This window comes from Lissotriton vulgaris, chromosome 7, assembly GCF_964263255.1.
Source record: "Lissotriton vulgaris chromosome 7, aLisVul1.2, whole genome shotgun sequence".
Taxonomy (NCBI): Eukaryota; Metazoa; Chordata; class Amphibia; order Caudata; family Salamandridae; genus Lissotriton; species Lissotriton vulgaris.
This window is the reverse complement of record NC_141695.1, coordinates 343377081-343391886: the sequence shown is the minus strand read 5'-3', so window position 1 is coordinate 343391886 and position 14806 is coordinate 343377081.

Here is a 14806-nt window from a genome sequence, read left to right as displayed (position 1 = left end):
GATTGTGATTTCCAATGGGTTGCAAAATACAAGCCTTATTAATATTAATGAGGCCATCGCAATTTGCGGACCCATTGGGAATGGCTGTCCCTCCCAGGGATGGTGGCCTGCTGGGCTCAGCAGACCTCCATGTCTGGGACTGCTTTTCAATAAAGCAGTTTTTTTTTAAAATGCCGCCCTTTTCCCTTAAAGGTAAATGGGATGCATTAAGAAAAAAAAAAGGAACGTTTTTGTTTAATTTTTTAAGGGCAGGTAGTGGTCCCTGGGACCACTGCCTTCCCCTAAAAAATATTTTCCCCTGTTTTTGCAAAGGGGACCCCTTCCTCTTTGCAACTGCATTAGGGGGACTGCAACTGCATTACCACCCTCTTGAAGAAGGCGATAAATTGCGACTGCAATTGCTGTCGCAAAACATTCGTACATGGCTTGTGAGTCGCCCCTTCCTAATAGCGAGTCGCAAAAACACTATTTTGTAAGTCGCATTGTTTTGCAGATCGCAAAATAGTGTTAGTACATTGGCCATGTAGGTTTTTGCATGCTCAAAGGGGTCGCAAACCTGTTTGCTCATGCAAAAACTGGTTGTACATCTGGCCCTTAGAGGCTTACAGGATGTCAGGAAGAGTCCAGTCCAGGGCTAGTTGTCATAGATCAGCTAAACAGTTGCAGGAAAGACTTCATGTAACTAAGTAGATCCCTATAACTAGAACAAAGCTGTGTTTTGCAGCAACCAAAAAGTGGATACACAAGAAATGCTTTGGCATCCTGTCCTCACTCTTTCAACAGTAAGTAAGCCTTATGACCCTCCGAGTCCATTTCTTAATCTTGGGTACAAAAAGGAGGGCAGGTCCAGTCTTCTAGCCTCATAAAAGGCCTCAGACATCAAGATCTTCTGATCTTCCACAGATCCAGAATTGATATTGGGTGCCTGATGATGCCATATTTATGCCTGCAAAAAACACAGTTGATGGACAGAATGCAGAACAATGTCTTACATTCACCCCAGTACAAAGATCTGGGCCTAAATCCATCGTTTTTTTGCACGTCACACCACCCTAGGTCAGACAATGGCTATATGCAAATCAGCCTTGACCCTGTGCCTCATGGGAACAGTCCAGCCCGAACTACCAAGCCATGTCTTTCCTAGACCGGAATCAAGCATCCAAGGACCGGTTTCTGGCTATCGGCCTTCTTCAGCCTGGATAGCTTGACTCCAGTTATGTGGAGAGCCTGGGACTCACGTCTGAGCATACCCAGCCCACCTGGGTTGAAAATTGGAATAAATACAGTTGATGGACAGAATGCAGAACAATGTCTTACATTCACCCCAGTACAAAGATCTGGGCCAAAATCCATCGTTTTTTTGCACTCCACACCACCCTAGGTCAGACAATGGCTATATGCAAATCAGCCTTGACCCTGTGCCTCATGGGAACAGTCTAGCCCGAACTACCAAGCCATTGTAAGACATTGTTCTGCATTCTGTCCATCAACTGTGTTTTTTGCAATTTTCACCCTGAGTGGGCTGGGTATGCTCAGACGTGAGTCCCAGCCTCTCCACATCACTGGAGTCAAGCTATCCAGGCTGAAGAAGACTGATAGCCAGTAACCGGTCCTTGGATGCTTGATTCCGGTCTAGGAAAGACATGGCTTGGTAGTTCGGGCTGGACTGTTCCCATGAGGCACAGGGTCAAGGCTGATTTGCATCTAGCCATTGTCTGTCCTAGGGTGGTGTGGAGTGCAAAAAAACGATGGATTTAGGCCCAGATCTTTGTACTGGGGTGAATGTAAGACATTGTTCTGCATTCTGTCCTTCAACTGTGTTTTTTGCAATTTTCACCCCGAGTGGGCTGGGTATGCTCAGACGCTGATTTGCATATAGCCATTGTCTGTCCTATGGTGGTGTGGTGTGCAATATCTATGCCTGGCATGTGCTACAGGGTGGAAATGCCTCCTGGGCACACTTTGTACTTTGGGCATTTTCAAGATGCCTTAAGGCTTTGGCACACTAAACTCACGCTCTAAGCCCTGGGTGTGTGTGTCTGTGTGTGAGGAGTGTACTATGGTAAGCCTAGTGTCCTCCAACACCTAACACTAAAATCCAGTTTAAAGCAACAGCAAACTCAGAGATAGGCATCTGGTAGAACAAAGCTGAGTTTTGCTGCAACCAGATAGAGGATACCCCAGAATTGTTTTGCGATCCCGTCCTTGCCCTTTGAAGTGTGCCTGATGTGTTATAAGTAAAACCTCAGAAGACCTGTCAAGCATGTTTTGATACTCCAGCAGTATTTGACACTAATGTCAAAAAAGCCTAGCTTTGATTAGAGACTGCGTGATTGGATGAACAAAAGAAGGGAGCAGGCCGGAGTGTTAGCTACATCTGCTTGCGGGGGTTTGGCCTCTTTGAAATGAATCAAGTTCCTGGGCTCAGACCACAGGTCATCTTGTCAAGGGAGCATAACACCTCCCCGCACCCAAGGCCTTTTGTCCATTTTCGGGGAGCTACTTTACACGGCATCAAAGGGCTATTCAGCTGCCAGGTGACAGTTGGAGCTCCTGCAAATCGGCATCCAGATCCTATTGGCAGTGAAAAGGTAACTTTATAAAAGTAACCTTTCTCTGATAGTTATACAAAATGTGATATTACTATCAAATTTGATTTTGAATAACTTGTAAAAAGAGTCTTTGAAATATGTTTCTAGCTGTTTCCGAACCAAAATTAGCAATATTAAATATAGTAATGTAACAAAGTGTTGTCCTATGGAACAGCCAGCCGTGCTACAGTGAAAATAGTCATTTGTGGTTTATTTACTTTAAGGACAAGTTTAACATTAAATTCCTACATAGCATACTGTACATACATTTTTTTTAAAAATGAAACATTTTTGTTTCATTTTTCAAGGGCAGGTAGTGGTGTCTGAGACCACTGCCTGCCCATAAAAAATATTTTTGGAGACAGTCACATAGTGGAAGGGGTCCCTTGGTTGCAAAACATTGGCACACACCTTTGCAGTCGCTTTTAGGAAGGGAATGCCCCTTTCTAATACCGAGTCGCAAATAAATTGCGACTCGCTAAATAAGCGTGTACATGACGCATGAGGTTTTTGCATGCGCAAACGGGTCGCAAATCAGTTTGCGCATGCAAAAACGGGTCGTACATCTGGCCCTAAATCCCCTGCTTGAGCTTGGCTCAGCAGCAGGAGGGCAGAGTCGTGTCTCTGGTCCGCAGCAACCATTTTGTGCTGTCCGAGTCCAGAAGACTAGTACCGGGGACATGGAGAGCCTGAAGGAGGGCTCTTCCAGTGCTTGGAATCATACTCTCACATGTTTACTGTGCGGGGGTCTGATTCCAACATGTTTGATACCAAACAGGAAAGGATTAATTGCAGCCAGTTTTGAGATCTGGTCATCGGGTAATTACTCAGTGCCCTTCTTTATAGTATATGGCTGTTTCACTTACAACCCGGGAGAATGCTCATGCAGGTGCATCCTCACACTTAGAACTAAGTACCCTGCCTTCAGGATTGTAAAGGTCTTCTATAGGGGTAACTTATAGGTTTTAAGTGCAGTGACCCTAAATATAGGAAACCTATATATTTAGTAAGTGGTGCTAGCACCAGCGTATACAAGCTGCAATGGCAGATCTGTGGTTCCATTTTGAATAGTCTCCCATGGGTGGCATAATGCATACTTCAGCCCATTGGGGACCTCTTTGGTACCTATGCCCTTGGTACCTTACTACCACTTACTAGAGACTGATAAGGGTACCTCAGTATCCAATCTGGGATGTACCTAAGTATAGAGAAGTGAGAAAGCAGCCAGACTGGGGTCCTGATTAGCAGGATCCCCGTCAGCCTAGTCAAAAACAGCGTAGCACCAGGCAAAAAGTGGGGGTAACCATAAAAGAGATCCTACATTCCTACACCCCCTCTTCCAACAAATGGAGACGAAACTAACCTTACCCAGTTGAGTCTTCATTTTCTAAGTGGAAATATCGAGAGAGTCCATCTGCATTGACATGGTTACTCCTAGTTGTCTGTGTTCCACTGTATAGTCCATTCCCAATAGGGAAATGGATCACCTCAAATGTTTGGGGGTTGCACCCTTCATCTGTTTAAGCTATAAGAGGGGCTTATGGCCCGTATGAAGTGAGTGTCAACTACATAAAATGCAGTTATGTGGTCTGCTGTGTACCAGTGGCCTAAAATTAGCAGCAGAGAATGGGGGCCGTGAACTCCCGGGACACTGTGCATGGGTGGCAGCCCCAGGCCTGAGAGCTCTTGACTGATTTTGGGGCCAGAGGGCCCCTGTGTGTACTTTTGCAGGGGGGCCTCCTCAAGTTTCGTTGCGCCACTGCGACCCACACTGCTTTTGTGCTAGCCTGACCAAGTACAACAAGCTGGCATTGTGCGCCCATTTTTTGTAAAGCAGTATGGCACGGGCTTCAGCAATGACGGCTTGATTGGGAGAACTCTTTGTTTAAATGCACTCCTTGTTTCTGCTTGTGTTTTTTTTGGGGCGGGGGGCTGGCATTGTGCATCCTTTTTTTTAAAAAGCAGCACGGCACACGCTTCAGCATTAACGGCCATCGGAGGTGTGTTGCTGGCTGTGTGCATCAATCGATTTATTGGCTAGATAATATTTTTGAAATGTGCCTTCTATGCAACTTGCCACTTTTATGTGGCCTTGTAACATTAAGTGTCACACAGTCCTTCCTAACAGTTTTCTTCAGGGCTTTAAGTGGTCCGGGTTCCAGCACTGACAGTTCTTTAAAACAGGTGCCAAAACGGGTCACTATCGGGTTCCCTATTTTTACCCTCGGGTGAAAAAAAACAACTTGACTCTACAGTTTTAAACCCTTCACTGCTATTAATTTTACTTCAAATAGGCCCGTTTTTCAGTTTTACGTTGCGCAAACTTGGAGTGATGTACATGAGCACCAGGTCATATTCATTTTTTGCATCACAGAATATTGAGCCAACGTCAGGCTCAAACCTGCTTGATCAGTTTGAAAGTCAGCAGCTCTAGCCTTAGCCACAACATTGGCCATAAGAACTGAAACATTTTCAGTGTTATATTCACTGTGGTCATAGTTGTTGCTTATTTATCCTAGGCAATTTACAATTTTATCACCATCATGTTAGGCCTCTGATATTTCTTAATTCATCATATGCTTGTATTGTATTATTTCTTTGTAAATGCGCAATTTTAATGTACTGAAGCTATTTATTTTCCGGTGTTCACTCAGGGGCATATTATCAAGAAACAGTGTTAAAATGATCGCCGCTTTAGTGGCAGGATACTGCCGCTAAAGCGGCGATAATGAGCATGATAATATGCCGTTGTGAATTCCCATAGAAGCCCATGTTCTGGTGTGAACATGTGCTTCTATTGGAATTCTCAAGGGCATATTATCAAGCTCATTATCGCCGCTTTAGCGGCAGTTCCCTGCCGCTTAAGCGGCTATAATTTTACCGCCCTTCTTGATAATATGCCCCCATGTTCTTTGTACTGTCTGATGTCCACTGCGAAGAGTCTCTCCTATGTATTTTCTGGATTATGTGGCCACCCCTTTGTCTTCGCTGTACAATCTGGCTCACGAGATTTCTCACTAATCGTTGACATACTGCAGGGACTATTTAAATTCCATTCAGTTACAGATAATTGTACTTGCAGAAGCGGTCTTCAGCACTACGAATTTAGTGCTGGTTGTGCTGTGCTCTCTCAGCCCCTTGAACATGTCGGTGGCAACTTTCACAGTCTTACTTGGCTCCTGCTTACTCACCACAAGGGCATCGTGCTCTCCCACCTTCCCCCTATTAAGCACATGTGCAGTCTGCTGCCCCCTTCATAGCAGACAAAAACACATGCACATCTGGCTCTGTGCATCAGCAAGGTTTCCGCAAGATTTGGGAGATTTTAACATCAGGCAAACATCATAATTAGGCTTTCCTGTTTTCAGTTTCTATTTTTGGGAAATTCTGGTGATGTTTTCTCAGTGTTTTCCAGTGATTTCAATACCTCAAAAAAACAGTTATTTTCAGTGGTTACTCATTTTCGCGCCATAAAAAACAATTGAAACAGTGTTTTACCGGTGTTTATGGAATGCTTTGCTTTTATTATTGCTTTTTCCATTTTCCTTTAGAAATTGTATACTGCTCTACATTTCAGAAGCTTAATACAGTCATGAAATACTTTCCATTGTCATTTGATGCTGCAGCTCAGATTTAACAAGCATTTGCAATGCAATATGTTTCGCATTTATGCGAGTTTTAGCTATTTGCATTGTAAATGACAAAGCCTTATATTTATGTTTTAAAAACGAATTCAAAAATAAAAGGAATTGTTATGTTCAATGTCAATAGCTCAAACTCGCCTAAATGCGAGACCTATTGCATTGCAAATGCTTGTTTTAAATGAAAACGTGAATTGGTCCCTCAGCAAGTTGGAAGTTACAGTCTGTGTTCCAGAGTCACTACCCCTCTTCTGCTCAGAGAGTGTTGCATTCCACGAATGACATGGTCACCTGACTAGTGCAGTGTCTGCTTCTTAAGCGTGTTTCTGGTAGCCTACCAACTCTGATTAAGGACTTGGTAAACATCAGTTGTATAGTTTGAGTTTGCAGTTCAATGAAGACGGGGTATCGTGCACATTTAAAAAACAAGCATTGGCATAGCCAATAGGCCTCACCTTGAGGAGCACATGGTTATGAGCGGGGTCGGCAATTGAGTTGCTACAGGTGAAAGTGTGTTGGGAAAGGGGCTCTCTTCCATGTATTGCATAAGAAACATGGCAGACTCAAATGAATCCTTCTCAGTAGGGAGCCAATGTAATCTATGAGTGAAAACAGACACATGCTCCTGTCTCCTCAAACCAAGTATTAACTGGAAGACTGAATTCTGTACTACCTGAATTTTGGACAGCCCAGCATTTGAAATGCCAAGATAGAGACTATTACGATAATCCATGCTTGACAGAATGAGGGCTTGTACAGCTAATTTCCGACTCTAGAATGGATTTCCCCCCCCCGTAGTTTAGAATGGAAGAAGCCAGTTTATATGAGTATTGTGTCTTGTTTTCCTTTTTATTGCGCAACCACAAGTAAAGTAAAAGCTGACTTTTAATGGTTCGAATAGTGCTATTTGTTACCAACACCCTTTAGGACACTTCATTAGTCAAAAATTCATTGCGAGTTTCCCCTGAATGTGCTTTTACACCTAGCTAACAAATATAATCGTAATAAAAACTTTGACACATCGAGTATGTTGCGCTGCTGGCATTTCAGTGACAGCAATCTGTTAAATTCATGTGTGGCACGAAATTTCCAGAGCAAGCGTTTCCTCAGATGGATAGAGGTAAATATCCTAAGCAGGGAAAATGTTGAATCCAGGACTGCTACAGGTATCGTGCTGCATGCTGCTAGCCACGATGTATGGTTTTAGACAAACAGTTTTACAGCGAACCCCTTACAAAGGCAATTCCGACGAGGCAACCATCTTACATGACCAAACTTTCCTGTCCCGCATTATTAATTTAAGCAGCAAACGTGCACTACGTCATTGTATCAGCGGGAGATGGCACATGGTCACCCAGTTCTTGGAAATAAAAGAGCATAAAGTAAATAGGTGTCAGAATGTATCCCCAAATGGCGTGGCAAAAACATCATTGGCCCTTATGTAAGCATTTCTTAATTCTATTTAAAAGCAAGGACTCAAACCTTTAAAGCTCCAAATCAGGGATACAACACTGGAGCTAGATGATCTCAATGTTAAACAGATCTGGAAATTGAGCCCTAGACTTCAACGGGCTTATTTACAAGGCCCATGCGCCACTTTTGTGTCATTTTTAACATGGAGAAAGTGATGCAAAAGTGGCGCACGGGGCTTGTAAATCTGCCCCCAAGTTCTTATCACTGGGTCAATTTACGTCTGGCTGCTGATGAACAGGAAAGTCTTTTTTTTAAACTGTGAAACTGAGGACTTCTGTTTTTTAACAAGCTAAGCAGTGCACTCAAAGGAGATTGGAATACCTCACGGCGCTGAACAATGCCTGCTCATGCCACCCAAAAATATCTATATGACGGACAATAGGGGCCTTAAAAAGACTGCTACCACCTCACAAATATCAGTCAATCTAGGATTTATGAAACACGGGGACCTCCAAGAATTACATGGTTCTGCTATCAAAGGCTATTTTAATAAACCGTTCATAGAAATATATTAACAGACATTCATCTTTAAAAATGTTCCGACCTTTAGACTGGAGAGACCTTGCTTTTGGAAAACAGAAGTACTAAGTACTGCACATACCGCGAAGGCACAGCAGACCTGCCCAGGACAAATGCCATATGTTTTCATGAGCACCCTGAACAGCTTCATTGGAAGGGCTTGCATATTGTTTTTATTGCATCTAACGCGCGCCGTGAGTCACTGTCTGGCGCAGCTCCACTTACACGGGATCCTCCCAGCAAGAGCCCTGACCCAGTTGTCTGAGTAGGCGAAAGAAAACTCAGCAATAGTGAAAAGGAAAAACAGCGCCAAAGACTTAGAAATACATGGGCCCGAGCTCGGTAAACGTCCCCGACTCCCACACAGTGTGACATGAGCGGTCAAAATGGCAAAAGCAATGCTGCAGTGTGGTTCCCGCTATGGCGGCGCGGCCACGGTCTGCACAGAGCAAAACCCCCTCTTCAGATTTTGCAGTTAACCATTGCAATTCTTCCATGATTGTTTAGCTCTTGAAAAAGACTGGCTAATCCCAGGGCAGAAACTAGAGGGAATTACTACATTGAGAGCAGAGCTGCGAGTGAGTATAGCCACAACGAGAGCCAAGCTACGAGAGAGTGGGGGTGACATCGAGAGCAGAGCTCCGAAAATGCGGTTTAATAATATCCTGACCAGACTTTGGAAAAGCTTGGTAACACACGTCCGAGTTCAACGCCATCAAGGAAGGCAGTAATAGACTGGATTGTGGTAGGCGCCTGCAGGGCTGCGCTAGGTGAGAACTAACATGCAAGAAACTTGAGTGTGCCGCCTCTTTCTCCGGTGCCCGTCCCCCATCGCCCACTACTTTCTTAACAAAGCCTTGTTATGCAAATGGTCTTTTGAAAGACCTGTAAAGTACTCGTGCGCGGCCGGCTGCAGTAAGACGCAGACCACAACAGCTCCTCTCCCCCCCCCACGTGAGCCAGGCAGGGGGCCTGGTGTTACTCTGGCCCTTGGGCCATTCACACCTCGGCTGCCCATTTGCAGAAGCAGTGTTTTCCCTAGACACCTCCGTGTCAGACACTACAGGCAGGCCAATGATTTGTATTGCGTTGGCTCCATCAAGTGGCCAAGAGGCGCTACAACAATGAAAATCAGTGAGACTCGGTTTCAACCGAGTCAGCTGATTTTCATTCAGTAGTGTATTGTCGTTTACAATCGGTTTTAACCGAATTCCGGACAGCCTAATCATAATATTCATGCCCATCCTGGGTCCTCGTTCTCCTAATCTCCGTTTAGTGGTCACCTACATTGCCACATATGTGGTCAGTTACTTTGGCCTCTCAACGCCCTCCTCTGTTCGATGTTCTATTGCTTCTGCCTGCTGTCGCTAACTCAGGACAAGCTTGTTATTACTTTCCCACATCGTAGAAAGTGTCCTGGCAGATGAAAGCATTTTTGTTCATATTTGGTCTGTGTGCAGGTATTTACACACTACACAATTCAACCTACACATTTCCATTCCACACCACATAATTTGACAGCAAACCCATAATTCAATTTAACACAATTACACAAGACACCACATATATACAATCCACACCACACCCCTTGGGAGGAATCGATTATTTGGTGGCCCGGTCCACCTCTTTCTCCCCCCACCTAGCCATTGTGCTGGTCTACCGCCCACCCCAACCAACTCCATCTTTTCTCCCGGCCTTTCAAGATCTACTCGGCACCCTGGCCGTCAACTATGCCTCGGTTCTAGTCCTCGGGGACTTCAATTATTGGCCGACGGACCCTAAGGAATGTGCCTCATCGAAGGATTTCTCGGAGTCCCTTCTTTCTCTTAATTTCACCTCCTTTGTCCACACCCCCACCCACATCCATGGCCACACTTTAGACCAAGTCTGGTCTCTTAACTGTCCCCTGTCTGCACTGTCCGTTACCCCTTGCACTTGGTCGGATCACTTTTTAATTTCGCTCTCCCTTAGTCTTCGTCAGACCAAGATACCTATCCACGCGAAAAACTCATGGGCTCGCAATTGGGGCAAGGTCAATTTGTCCGACCTTACGACCTCCCTTCTGGCCTCCTCTCCCTGCTTATCAGGCCTGGACTCCGCAGCTCAAGCCAAAGCCATCGACTTATGGCTTACGAACGGAAGCGACTGTTTGGCCCCTCTCCGGCGCACCTCGATTAGGCGCCCTAAAGACGCCAATCGTTGGTTCAGTAATGATTTGAAAGACCTGAAGCTTTTAGTTCGACGGGCAGAACGCAAATGGAGACGGGACTACTCCCCTATCTCCAAGACCAGTTATGTCCTTCTTCTAGGGACCTACAAAAAAAACATCATTGAGGCCAAGAAAGCCTACTTCTCAGCCAAAATCTTGGAGGCCGAGAATCAACCGAAGGAGATTTTCGCCATCACTCATGACCTGGCTTTTTCTGACAGGACCTCACTCAAACCCCCCCCCTCCCAGAAACTCTGCGATTCGTTGAATTCCTACTTCGTAGAAAAAATCGCGACAATTAAATCCAACATCCCCCCTCCCTCTCCTCTCTTTGTCGATCCTCCGCCTATCCCCGCCTCAGCCTCCTTCAATTCGTTTTCCCCCCTTTCTGAGGAACTTTTTTTGTCCCTCCTCCCCAAAATCAAATCCGGTTCCCCTTCTGATATCTGCCCGGCACACATCTTACGGCAGGTCTTCGCTGTCTGTACCCTGCCTCCCCTTGGCTTCCTTAATGATTCACTGGCCCAAGGGGTTGTCACTCCATCACTAAAATCTGCTTCCATCGTTCCTATCTTAAAAAAGCCAGGAGCTGACCCTTCTGTGATGGCCAACTATCGTCCCATCTCCCTCCTTCCCTTTTTGGGGAAGGTGCTTGAGCGACACGTTACATCTGCGCTCAGCGCCTTTGTCGAGGAGAATGGGAGGCTGGCCCCGTGTCAGGCTGGGTTTCGACCCAAGCACTCGACAGAGTCAGTGGTGGTATCAGTACTAGACACCCTCAGAGAGGGTATGGACGCTGACAAATCTCAGGCGCTGGTCCTCCTTGATTTGTCCGCCGCTTTTGACACGGTGGATCATTCCATCTTACTTTCCCGTGTCATGGCGGCGGGCATAGGAGGCTCAGCCCTTATCTGGCTCTCGTCCTTTTTGAGGGACCGGACCCAGGCGGTTCATCTTGGGGAGTTTTCAGCTACCCCCTGCCAGGTCCAGTGCGGTGTTCCCCAGGGCTCTTCTCTTTCTCCTTTACTGTTCAACCTTTACATCTCGCCTCTTATTTTCGCTCTACAACAGCTGGAGGTCACGGTATATAACTATGCCGATGACCTCCAGCTCATCTTCAATCTATCTTCTTCCTCTGACTCCATCTCTAACTTCCAATCTACTCTATCTTTCATCAGGGACTGGATGAACTTCAACCACCTGAAGCTCAATCCCGACAAGACGGAACTTGTGGTTACGGGTGGTTGCTCCAGTCCCTGGAATTCTCTATTTTGGCCCCCCTCCTTTGGTTCTCCTCCTATCCCAGTTTCCTCTGTCAAGACTCTTGGTATCAAACTAAATGACAAACTCACTATGCACTCCCAGATAGGTTCTGTGGTTTCTTCCTGTTTTCTTACTCTCCGTACTATCCGTTCTATCTCTCGTTTTTTTTCTTTCTCTGCACTTAAACTAATCATGTCCGCACTGGTCCTGTCCCGCCTGGACTACGGGAACATCATGTTCAATGGCATCCCTCAGTACAGCCTGCGCAAACTGCAACTGGTGCAGAACCAGGCGGCCCGCCTCGCTTTCGGTCTTCCCAAATTTCATCGCACCTCTCCCCTCCTGAAGACCCTTCACTGGCTTCCTGTTCGGGAACGCGCCCTGTTTAAATTAGGCTGCATGGCGTTCCAGGCCAGGACGGGCCTGGCCCCTCTTTTTATATCCTCAGCCGTCAAAGCCTATGTCCCTGGCAGAGTCCTTCGCTCTTCGGCACAACATCTTTTAGCAGTTCCCCGTTACCGGAAAAAAAAACTGGGTGGCTCGAAATTTTCCACTCTCGCCCCCATGTTCTGGAATTCTCTTCCCTTTCACCTTAGGTCTCTCACTCAATATTCCATTTTTCGTAAACAACTGAAAACTTTTTTATTCACTCAGGCCTTTCTGTCTTAATTTCTGTTTCCCTTTCCAGTCTATGTCTTAGCGACTGACTTTGCCTGTAGGCTGCCTGCTATCTCAGCGCCAAGAAACCGCTCAGGTGTATGCTGCGCTCAATAAATATTTTAAACAAAACAACAGATATCCCCATCAGGCCATAAAATTCAAGAGCACACCACCTAAACTCTACTACATACCACTTCACAACACATAATATGATGCCACATAATTACACTCCATAACACACAATCCCACTCCACATATTTCCAGTACACTTAATACCCCATACTATCCACATTATTACACTGCACACCATGCCATATAATTCCACTACACAAATCCATGCCACACCACACAATTACACAACTAACAATTCCAATCCAAACCACAAAATTCCACTCCCACAACATGCATCCACTCCAAAAGACATGGATAAAAGAAATTGTAATTTACAACACCAATGGCTCCAACTTTCACAAATGCGAGACCTATGCATTGAAAATGCAATAGGTCTTGACATTGATTAAGTTAAAGCCATTTGCTTTGCTAATGGTATTGTATAGCAAAGCAAATGGCTTTAACTTAATGAAAGGCGAGACCTATTACATTTTTAATGCTTGTTATTACTGTATTGTGGATTTATATTGTTTTGGTCTTGGTTGGTTTAGATAAAGATTACTTATTCTTCTAAACTGGTATGGTGTCAATTTGTAGTGTTGTCACTGTATTACTGTATGTGTTCACAAATGCTTTACACACTGCCTCTGAGATAAGCCTGTCTGCTCGTGCCAAAAAACCAAGGAGGTGAGTGGGGGTTATTTTAGAAGTGCACCTTGACCAGAAGCAACTGTCCCTATTTGTAAAAGGTACCTACCTTTGCCAACTAGAGACCTCCATTTCTAACAGGCACTAATAGTAAAAATCTTGTGGCACAATTATAATAATGTTCTCCAATAGTGGTGATGATTAGGAAAATTCAATTTTGCTTGTAGAAGCACACAAAAATTAACAACTGATAGGTAAGGTGGCTCATTAGAGGGAATGTCTGGTGGCTAGATCAGTATGCAGGTATGAGATTCCAATCCCACTATGATAGTCCAGAGGGTTAATGTGTCTACTACAAAGATGTGTGGTACCCTAAAGGTTACGTTTGAATTTGGAGCAAGGCTGACTCTGCCTCTAGCACATGCTAGATTGATTCTAGAAATGAGTGCTATAGCGGTATGTAATTTCAGGGTCAAACGTCACCGGCAAAGTACCATGTCCCTTCCCGCTCCTCAATTTTTCATTCTGACTGACCCAGCATATTTCCTTGTGCAGATGACTCATGTCACTGGACCCCTGACAGTGTTGCTCCATGTTTTTGAATGTTACTTATCAACAGAATTCGAGATTCTGTTGAATAATATAAATGCATGTAAAGTGGTCCCCATGGCCAGGCCAAGACCTGAATAAGGGTTAGTGGCATTTAATATGTAGTCATGCCGTAAAGAGCTTTTTACTTCCGTACTAATGGGAAGACTGCTTACTTGCACTCCCTTTGTAAATCGGTGCTGTCCACCATGACTGTCATGATTGGGTCTCCAATTTTCCCTACATGTAATAGTCGTACTTGGATACATTAGGGTTATGGTACCTATTGTTATAGTGCACCTATTTTTATGCAATCTCTAAATGTCTAAGGTACTCCATAAAGTTTAGTAGTGGTCGGATTTATGGTCTCTCAAACACTAAACACCCTCCTGTGCAGTTCTCCTTTTCTCTCCTCTCCAATGACTCCCTTGTATACCTATAGTATGAGTCTGGTTTCATATTACTTTGAATGGAGCCGGAGTGCTTCTTGGCGATGAACCTGGTCAACCTGTCTACGTGGTAAACCTGTAGTCTCAGAGGTGCAGCACCAGAACCACCAATAACTGAGGCTAATGAATGGCAAGTGCTATAATAGCTACACAAAACACACAGGCTGCCGGCTTATCCCTTGCACCCTGCGTCCTCGTATGCTGGAGAAGCAAAGACACTATCAACAGGTCCTGAGACCATCAACAGCCCCTGATAGGTCAGAGATCTTCTGGCTCCAATCTACAAAACCAAGGGATATTATGGGATGCCTTCCATCCCCAAAAAGTCCAGAGTCTTGCTGCCATGAGATTGCACAATACCTACAAGTAGATGCGCTTTAAAAGTGTTGGTTCCTTCCAAAAGCTTGGGTGTTATTTTGAATTTGAGCGGCCAGTTGGCTTGAACTTCCTCTGCTGCTATAATTGAACCTTTTGAAGAATTCAGAGTTCAACGTTTAACTTTAAAGAAGCCGTGCAGAGAATGTTTTGAACTCAAAAAGCCTCCGGACCATTGATAAAGGTCTCTAATGTACCCTCACAATGCTGGCTGTTAGGCGTGGGTGGAACCGAGGGTAAAGGGATGCGCTCTACCATCGTGCTGTTCATAGGGTCTTG